Source organism: Pipistrellus kuhlii, unplaced genomic scaffold, assembly GCF_014108245.1.
Source record: "Pipistrellus kuhlii isolate mPipKuh1 unplaced genomic scaffold, mPipKuh1.p scaffold_m20_p_2, whole genome shotgun sequence".
Lineage (NCBI taxonomy): Eukaryota > Metazoa > Chordata > Mammalia > Chiroptera > Vespertilionidae > Pipistrellus > Pipistrellus kuhlii.
Genome location: NW_023425515.1, coordinates 45609627 through 45619470, shown reverse-complemented (window position 1 = coordinate 45619470; position 9844 = coordinate 45609627). Strand labels below are relative to the sequence as shown.

Here is a 9844-nt window from a genome sequence, read left to right as displayed (position 1 = left end):
TAGAGAAAGAGGAAGGGAGAAGGAGATAGAGAAACATCAATGTGAGAGAGAAACATCAATCAGCTGTCTCCTGCACACCCCCTATTGGGGATCAAAGCCACAACCCAGGCATATGCCCTGACCAGGAATTGAACCTGCAACCTTTTAGTGTAGGGGTGTCGAACTCAATCAGAGAAGGGGCCAAAATCTAAAATCGAGCCTAAATCGCGGGCCGAATGGTTTACTGAACAGTCATAAACTGTCATTGTGATGGAAACGCAGCGGAGTGCAGTGATAACAGCGCGGTGCGGGCCACATTGCAAGGCCTGGCGGGACGGATTTGGCCCGCGGGCCTTGTGTTTGACACACGTGTTTTAGTGCATGGGGCAGTGCCCAACCAACTGAGCCACACCGGCCAGGGCTATGTTAACATTTCTTAAAGGTGGTTGCCCAGAACTGAGCATAACCCTCCAGGGTGGCCTTCGCAGTGAGAATGGAAACTATCTAGACCACAGCTAACTACGTTATTTATTCTTTCTTCATCATCATAACTTTACCATTCTAGAAAACTCTTTTGAAACAGGATGAAAGTTGCAAATTTTATTGTTTATTCAGACTTCCTGGTATATCAACTCTTTAATAGAAAACATCAAATGACAGTATACACACCAATATTCTTTAACCCTTTGTCTTAAAATTCTTACCTTGCTATGCCCATTAATACCAAAGTATTGTCATGGACCTTACCCAGTCCTAACCAAGCACTGCCTCTCCATCCCCCTTGTTGGAAGACTCATTTTAAACTATTCTTCAAAACCCCAGTAAGTATCTTGACTTTGTCAGACTCCCTCCTGGACACTGCTAAGACTCAATTGAAATAGCACTTTCCCATACTGCAGTAAGAAAAACCTTAGTTTTTTCTTATCAACAGGTTGCTTTAGTAATATCTTAGGGAGCCAGCATTCAGCATCAGCAAACAGTAGAAAAAGAAGGACCTTCATCTCTAGCTTACAGGGAAGGTATCAGCTTCCAGCCCTCTGACCTCCCAAGTCCCCTCACTCATGGACTTTAAGGAAGACCCTTCTCTGAAAATTTTCAAAGAGCTCCAGGAGCCATCTCTTTCCACACTCTCTCATCTTTTTGCAACTTGGATTTTTCTCCCTGGAGATTGAGAAAGAAGAAGCCATTAAATTGCCTGACCTGCTCCACCAGTCACCCATTTCCCACTTCCCTGCCTTTATTTCACTCAATCACTTTGTCTCTCTCCCAGCATATGGATAAAGAAGCAAAGAAATATCGGTTGTCAGGGAGACAGTGCTCTTTAGTCCCAGCTGCCTCCTTTGCCCTGTTCATATTCTCTCATCATTTTCTCACTCAATTTTGGGCTTTAACAAGCCCACCTTCAGAATGGTCACTCTCGTTTTCTTTTAGCATGCCCCTAACTGCCCTTTGTTTTTTCTGGGGGAAATTTCAGGCTACACTTTCTGTAGCAGCCCATGAATCCACTGGATTCGCTGTGGAATAGTTGGTTTTATAAATGTATATGTCTGGGGATGTATTCCGAAGGCCTTCTGTGACCTTGAGTTGCGTGACCTTGGACAACTGTCTCCCCCTTTTGCTCATCTAGTTTCTGCCTCTTTTTGAGAAAGGGGCTGGACTGGATGATTGCCTACAGTTTTTTTGATTCAATGTCTAAAGGAAAAGCCTTTGGAAGACATTTTTTTCTGTTTCTAATTATAAAAACAAAACATACTTGTAAAACATAGAACAAGACAAAAATATGCAAAACCTAAAATGCAGGGTTTTTTTTTTATCAATTGCCTTGGAGAGAGTATTCTGGGGCAGTATTTGCCAAGCACACTCAATGAATGCCTTTTGATGATATTGACCCTAATGACCCCTGATTCACTGGGATAACTAAAAGCTATTCTAAAGGAAGAACTGTGTGTGTTCTTACAGTTTCTCTTTTCTCTAGAGGAAACTTGCAGAATCTTTTGTGCTGCTTAACAGTCATAGAGCTCTGCAGCCTGTGCCCTCACCTATGTGTTTGTCAGGAAATAAAACACAGACTCCTGGCCATAGCCCAAGACTCAGATCTACAGAAGAGTTGGGGACCGGGGGGCTCACTGTTCCACAGGGTCATGGCCAACATTCAGATCCAAAGACTAGCACCCAGGATAATAAGATTGATCCAGCACTTTAATCTTTCACAAACATGAAAATTGCCTTCTTAAGTGTGTCTTTGAATGAACTGGAGTTGGACCTATAGCAGGCAATACAGATTGCTGGAGGACAACATAGAAATGCATTTTTGCTATCCAAAGCCCACTAGGGAGAGAAGTTTCAAAAGTATGAACTACTGAAGTTCCTGACCACATTTTTTTTTGTAATATATTTTTATTGATTTTTTACAGAGAGGAAGATAGAGGGATAGAGAGTTAGAAACATCAATGAGAGAGAGACATTGATCAGCTGCCTCCTGCACACCCATCACTGGGGATGTGCCCGCAACCAAGGTACATGCCCTTGACCGTAATCGAACCTGGGACCTTTCAGTCTGCAGGCCGATGCTCTATCCACTGAGCCAAACCGGTTTTGGCTTTGGCCACATTCTTAATGGCTGAACTTACACCCCACACCTGCTTCAAGGAAGGTCAGATTTTAGGGAGGAGGAGTAAGTAGAACCCAGTGTAACCCCAGGAGGGAGTTATGGACAAATCCATGCAGATGTGGGTGTGAGTTGTGACTCAGTGGTGAGGAAGCAGCAAGGGCTGGGAAAGAAGTGCAAGGGAGGGGGACACCCTGGGGTGTTCATGAGGCAGAGATGGAACTGTGAAGGTTAATTCATTCTCAATGTTTTCTTCTCAACAATGATTTGAGATAACCAAAATTAGGAATTAAAATTTGGAAGGGAAGATTTAGGGGCTCTTCCTTCAAGGGAAAGTAGAGTAAAGTCAATGGGATGCCAGGGTTCCAGGAGAGATAGGGAGTAAGACAGTACAAAGAATTTAACCAACCCATGGAGAAGTACATTCTTTCAGAGATCTTACCTGGCAATGGGTGTTGTTTGTGCTCAGTTTTCTCACCAGTCAAATGGAGACAGTCATCTCCCAGGACTGTGTTGAGAAATAAATCAAAGGAAGTATGGTATAGCCCCAAGCACTGCCCTGAAGTGCAGCAGGTACTTGATAAATGATGGCTTCCATCCTTCACCCTTGGCCTCAACCAGCCCTGTGGAATGGAAGATATTATGGGCTGCCCCTATTGTATTTACCAGGAGGATCAAGAGAGACAAAGATGTTGAAGTTCTTGATGACCTGCACAGTCTTATGCAAACAGAGGTATAATTACCATCAAGATGACGTGATTCATGATAATCATTATAATGAAACGTGACCTGGAGGTCAGTAGGCTTGTAAACAGCAGGGATAGCTTGGAGTCCCTCTAGCAACTGTTGTCTCTATGCAACAGCTGTGGGTGGGAATGGCGTGGCTGGTAGAAAGAGCTTGGTATGTGGTCAGAGGACTTGAAATGGAATCTTGACTCCACCGATACTACCTCTGTGACCACATGAAACTACTTAACCTCTCTGGGGCTTATCTCCTCATATGAACAATATGGGTAATGCCCTCTAGCTCACAGGATTGTCACTAGCAAGTGAGCTAACAGGTAGAGCTCCTGTCAGCTACAGGTAAAGGAGTAACCTGGTCTCACAGTCTCTCAGTCTCCTCATCTGTGAAATGTGGATGTTAATAGTACCTAATTCCTAAGGTTTTAATTAAATCATATAATGTGAGGAAAGACCACAGACCAATGCTTGACCAAATCAATGTTAATTATTTCCAAGTAGGCCTCCCCTGACTCTTTCCTGTGGTACTTACCATTTAGTACAGAAGGGCTCTGGTTTCCAGAAAGAGTTTTGTGCCATCTCACAGTTCCTGTAGAGGGCAGCCTGAAAGACATTTGGGAGAGAGACATGGCTGGATTCAGACTTGTTTAATCTTGGCAGAGCTTCTGATGCTTTTCGCCTCTGAGGCCTATCCTCCTTCTGTATGCAGTAGGAATAGATAGATTCTATACTAATCAAGGTTCTCTAGAGAAACAACACCAACAGGAGAGATGATAGATAGATGATAGATAGATAGATAGATATGAGAGGGCAGGGCAGGGTGAGGATAAACTCCTGACTCCACTGTGGGGCAGAGCGAAGTTATCCTCCATTTTGTGTAACTGGACCCTAGCCCTCACCCAACCAATCAGGGTCAGCCAAAGCTGTGACATCACCACCGGAGTAAAACCCCAGGGCTTGGTGAAATTCGCTCTCTCTTCTGCCATGCTGTCGGTGTGAGTGGGACAGAGCCCATGCTAGCATGGAAGAGGCTCTTTTGTTTATTGCATCCAACTCGGCTCCCTGGTGGTTCTTGGGGATCACGAAGTCTGGGTGTAACAGACAGATTTATTTTAATAAACTGGTTTATGTAATCATGGAGGCTTGATAAGTACAAAGTCTGCAGGGTAGGCTTGAGACCCAGGAAAAAAGTGCAGGTTAAGTCAAAAGACAGTCTGCTGGTAGAATTTTTTTCTTGCACAGGAAGGATCAGTCTTTGGTCTATTTGGACCCTCAACTGATTAGATGAAGCCCAATTACATTACAGAGGGCAATCTGCTTTAATCAAAGGCCATTTATTAAAATGTTAATCTCACCTAAAAACATTCTCATAGAAACATCCAGAGCAATGTTTAACCAAATATCTGAGCACTATGGCCCAGCCAAGTTGACAAATACATAAAATTAGCCATCAAGATCCCAACTTCCTCTTTTTTTTTCTATGTTCTGAATTCAAACTAAGGTTTTGGAGGAATATAGGAACATTCTTTAGTTTCCATGGGTCTAGAACAGACCCTAGGGCCCAGTAAGCTCACTTACTTTTCTTGAGATGACTTAGTACCAGCCTACAGATCAATGACTCAGACTAGAGATAAAACAGCAAGTTGCTCCAGGTCAAATGGCAGAGCCAGGCCACAGCCTGGGGCTCCCAAAAAATTCCATGTTCTCAGAATGGATCTTGACTCCACTCTCCTATCCCCAAATGCTGAGGAGAGGAACCCTTTGAGGTATACAGAGGCCTCTGGCTGCTCACGGTCTTGCTTTAAAAGAGCAGCTGTTTTTAAACAGTCCTTCCAGCCTTTTATTTCCAGTACATTCTCATTCTCCCCCGACTCTCCACCCCCAACGTATAGCTTTCTGCTTAGCCAGGCTGGACTGAACAGATCAATGACACTAATTTGCACTGAGGAAAAGTTAGTGATTTCCTCCCTTCAGATATAACGAGCTTCAGGCTTGTGGTCAAATTAGGATCTTAGCATTTTTATCTCCTCTGTAGAAGGTTTCTCAGAAGAATCACAGAATCCAGGGGCTTCAAGAAGAGTTTCGTTTATCCAATTCCTTCACTTTACAGATGAAGGCACAAAGGACACAGAGTAGGGAAATAATGTTCCCTAGATACCAGGAGACTCAAGTAATCTTTTGAGGAGGAGCCTGGAGATTGGCTGAGGCAGAGCAGAGGTGGTGAGGGAGACTTCGTCAGAAGTCACTCTCAGGGTCTGGGCTACATGTGATGAAGACCTAGACTCAGCAGTTGCAGGATGATTGGGAAGGATGAGGACAAAACATTGCATCCAAACACAATTCTGAGAGAACTTAGAGAGGATCTAGCGATATGAGTTGGGGAAGAATGGAGTTCAGGGTACTGTTGTGGTTGCTGGATGGGTGGAGATTAATCAGGATTAGGAATGGGGAAGAGGTGGGAATTTTAGAGGGGTGACCAATGAGATTTGTACAGGTCCGGAGGTATTTGTGGAATGTCCAGAGGAGACTGCTTGGTAGGCAGTGGGATGTGCGGGCCTGAAGCTCAGAACACAGCATTGATTGTGAGATGTGGAATACCACCATGTTCTGAAAGCTGAACCCATGAAAGGGAGGATCTTCCGGGGGAGCTCATGGCCAGTGGGACTTCCAGGTCTGTGTTTGTTTCATGAAGCCACATTCCCCAAAGGAGGATGACAGAGTGTCACAGACACTTCCCCAAAGAGGGCTTGTGTTCCACATCTTTAGTTATCCCCTTCTTTGACCAGCATCCTGTATGTTTGTAACTATGACACTGTCCCTCCTTGCCCAAAGAGGCAAACGCCCCTGGGTTCTCAGGAGCAGTGACTCTATTTTAAGGTGACCAGATGGTCCCGCTTTGGGCGGGACAGTCCAGATTTTCAACAAATTTTCCCACGTCCCTCGGCGTTTTAAAAAAGTCCCGATTTTTGGAAAGATTGGAAAGATTCTTTCCAAAAATTGGGAGTTTTTTAAAACACCAAGAGATGCGGAAAAAACTGTTAGAAATCTGGGACTGTCCTGCCAAAAACGGAATGATCTGGTCACCTTACTCTATTTGTTGCTTTCTGGGCTGGGTGAAGAGTGTCCTTGGAGTTCATGGAGAGCTTGGACAAAGAGGGTACAGGTGTAAGTGGCACTTCGGTCTCCCCACCACCCAAGGTGTTGAGTTTTCTGATCCCTCCCCACCCCAAGCAGAACCAGAGCTACACAGGAGGGACAAAGCCAGCCACTGAGAAGCTAAGTGGCTTTCTCTGGTGCCCCGAGTGCAGCATTAAGAACCAGTGTCGGTAATTTGTCACCTTGAGTTCTGTCCAGCTACTTGGTAATTCATATCAAATCTCAAATGAGTATGTGTGCTGTTTCCTGGAAGGTTTCAAAAAATAGAGGTCAAGAGAAAATGAAAGTATTTCTGGGATTTCTTTGATCAGTTGGCTTATAAAGTTACTTTAAAATAACTCACTTTAGAGTTAGCAGAAATTCCATTCAGAAGGACTCAGGAATAGCAGCATGAATTGACAACTCTTCTTCCAAACTATACATTATTTATGCAGTTGCCAACATCAAAATAGCAGATGACATGCTACACACACACACACACACACACACACACACACACACACACACACACCACACATCCCTTAGAAGCAACAGAGTGATGGCGGCCTCGTTTCAGGTGGCCCCTCCAAGAAGGAGGACTAGGTGTTTGGTGGGGAAGATCTCTCCCTGCTCTAAATGGGGAGGGGACTTTGGTACACACCAGTATGCCAGGCACTGTGCTAGGAGCTTTCCATATAGGCTGACATTTGCTGTCCACCACAATTTGTGAGGTGTGTATTATTATCTCCATCTTCCAGATAAACAAATGAGGACTGAGAGTGGTAGTAATTTACCTACAGCCACTTTGAACCTGAGTCTCCAATTCAAAATCCAGAGCTCTTTTCAATATTGAATTAGAAGAAGCTGATGGCTGTTGTGGTAGCTAATCTTCAAGCTGGCCCCAATGAAACTGCTCTCAGTGTGGACACCCCTGCGTGGGTGCGTCCCACAATCAATGCAGGTTGGCCCTACGTAACCAAATGAATGTGGCAGAAGTGGCTTCCGAAGCTAGGTCATAAGAAGCCTTACAGCTTCTTGATCTCTTAGAATATTTGCTCTGAAAGAAGCCAGCTGCCATGTAAGAAGTCTGACTTCTCTGAGACCACCATGCTGTGAGGAAGCCCAAGCCAGCCACATGAAGAGTCTACCTAGAGAAAGAGAGATGCTCATTTAGCCCTCAGTTGTTCAAACTATTCCAGCTGGAGCACAAAATATGTGAGTAAAGAAACCATTTGGAATGTTTCTACCCAATGGTCTCCTCAGTAACTCCAGGCTCAGCTGCCATCTGGCTGCAGGGCCTGAGGAACCCCAGGCAAGAACTGCCTAGTTGAACTCAGAATCTGGGAAATAATAATATATATTTTTTTATTTTAAATGACTAAGTTTTGGAATGGTTTGTTGCACAGTGATAACTGAAACAGGTTCCAGGACTATTTTATCTATAACAGTTATGATCAATTTTTATTAACTACTTCCTCTATGTCAGGTATGGTATTAAGCATTCTACATTTATTATTCTATTTTATTTCCACAAGAACCCCATGAGACAATGCTCATTGTTATTCATTTTACCAGGATGCAAACCCCAACAATCAATCCTAAACCTCATACAATTACACATTTCTCTGCTCTAGATGGAGGTGACTCAGTCTAATCTCCAGATGGATGGGCTCAGATCTGGAGGGGGTGGTGCATTGCCTTGGAAAGTCTGACTGTGCCCAAAGAGACTGCTCTGGAAGGTCTGGAGCAGCCGTCTAGGGTCATGCCAAGAGTCTTCTGGGGATGAGCAGCCAGGGCTATGTGATTCATTCACAGGGACAAACTAATGGTTCTGACCTTTTCTTTTAAAAATGCTTTCCATGGGAAGTCAGTGCTACCAGCAGGGTCTAGATTGATGGCACCAGAGGCTGAGAAATAGAGCTTCCATCCTGTGTCACTTCACTTGGTACCTTGGGTCAGCCAGAGATGGCGAGGCTGGAAAATATCACGTCCATTGCCTACTCAGACACAGCCTCCCTCCTTTTCTCCCCAGCTTTACTGCTTTTCTCCATGGGACATTGGGGGATGCTTTAGATGCTCTGTCCTCAGAGCAAGAGGTCAGAAAAGGGGGAACCCAGACACATGATATTAGAGGGACAGGATGAGAACAGCAAGTAAAAGGTAGGGATGGAGGACCACATCTCTAAGTGAACACATGTGAACTAACTACTGCATTCTCCAGGCTGAGCCCAGGAAGGCACCAGGTCAGAGTGACACAGTTCCCTGCTCCTTTCTCACATGGCCCTTCATATGCAGCTAGGGACAACGCAAGGCACAGGGGACTCCTGCTCTGATTTGCTTCGGCAGCTCTTGTTCTGGGCATAAGTACTGGAAGACACTGATCGCCAGCATGTGCTGCTGATTCTTCACTCTTCCTCCACTTGACCTCTCTATAGTGCCTGCCCCCACATACACAGCCCTGTCGTCAGAGCACAGGAGGGTGAGGGATAAGGATCAGGAGCAGCACTGGGGAGTGCTGGGAGGCACGAGATCTCCTTGGCTCACAGGGAGAAATGGTAGCCTGGTGGGAAAGTCCTCCACATTGCAGCCTGCTAACAGCCTCCATCCTGCTCCCCTGCCTTTCCATTCCTATCTGGGTCCTGCCCTTTCCCCGGGAACCCTCTGCCTGCACAGCTTTCATCACGGTTGGGAAGGCTCCTCTTCACACCCACTCTCATTTATGTTTCCCAAACATCAGTCCTTTACCCCTTTCACCACTTTTCCCATGCCCAAACCACATGAACTGTTATTTACTCACTAGTTTTCTTTAAATAGACTATTTTATACTTAAATTAATTTTAAAAGTGAAAGTACATGATAGAAGACAGAATCACATACCATAAATAGAAGATGCCTGTACAAGTAAATACAGTAAAACTGAAGGTAACATCATTAAATTTAAGCTAAATATTGTCTGCTGAGATCTAGGCTTGGGACTTGTGTTCATTAAATGAAATGTTACTCTCTGTTAAGGATGCACCAATGGAGACTTCCTCCTTAATGTAAACCAAGAAAGCCAAAGAGAGTGGGGGAAAAGGACAATTTTTCTTGCTGTGCAATCTAATGCTCCGCAGTGTTGTGTCTTTATCTCCCTAAGTCATTTTTTGTCCCCCCATGGCCTGGATTTCATGTTTTGACCATCACTGTCCCATCCGTCTTGAAGTGTCTGTAAAGACCAGCTCAACAGCTCTACTGCCTCTAAAACAGTCTTTTCTTCCCACTCCTGCCTATAACTTTCCCTTCTTCCTCTAAATTAGGGGTGTCGAACTCAATCAGAGAAGGGGCCAAAATCTAAAATCCAGCCTAAATCGCGGGCCGAATGGTTTACTGAACAGTCATAAA

The 9844-nt window shown here is 44.7% G+C and overlaps 1 long non-coding RNA gene across 1 annotated transcript; it reads right to left on the bottom strand.

Moving 5' to 3' along the window:
• Positions 1–566: 566 nt before the first annotated feature.
• LOC118723357 lies at positions 567–3212 on the bottom strand. Its single transcript, XR_004989238.1, has 2 exons — positions 3030–3212; positions 567–1671 (listed from the first exon to the last, which is right to left on the bottom strand). It is a non-coding gene; the product is annotated as an uncharacterized LOC118723357 (long non-coding RNA).
• Between the last annotated feature and the right edge of the window lie 6632 nt (positions 3213–9844).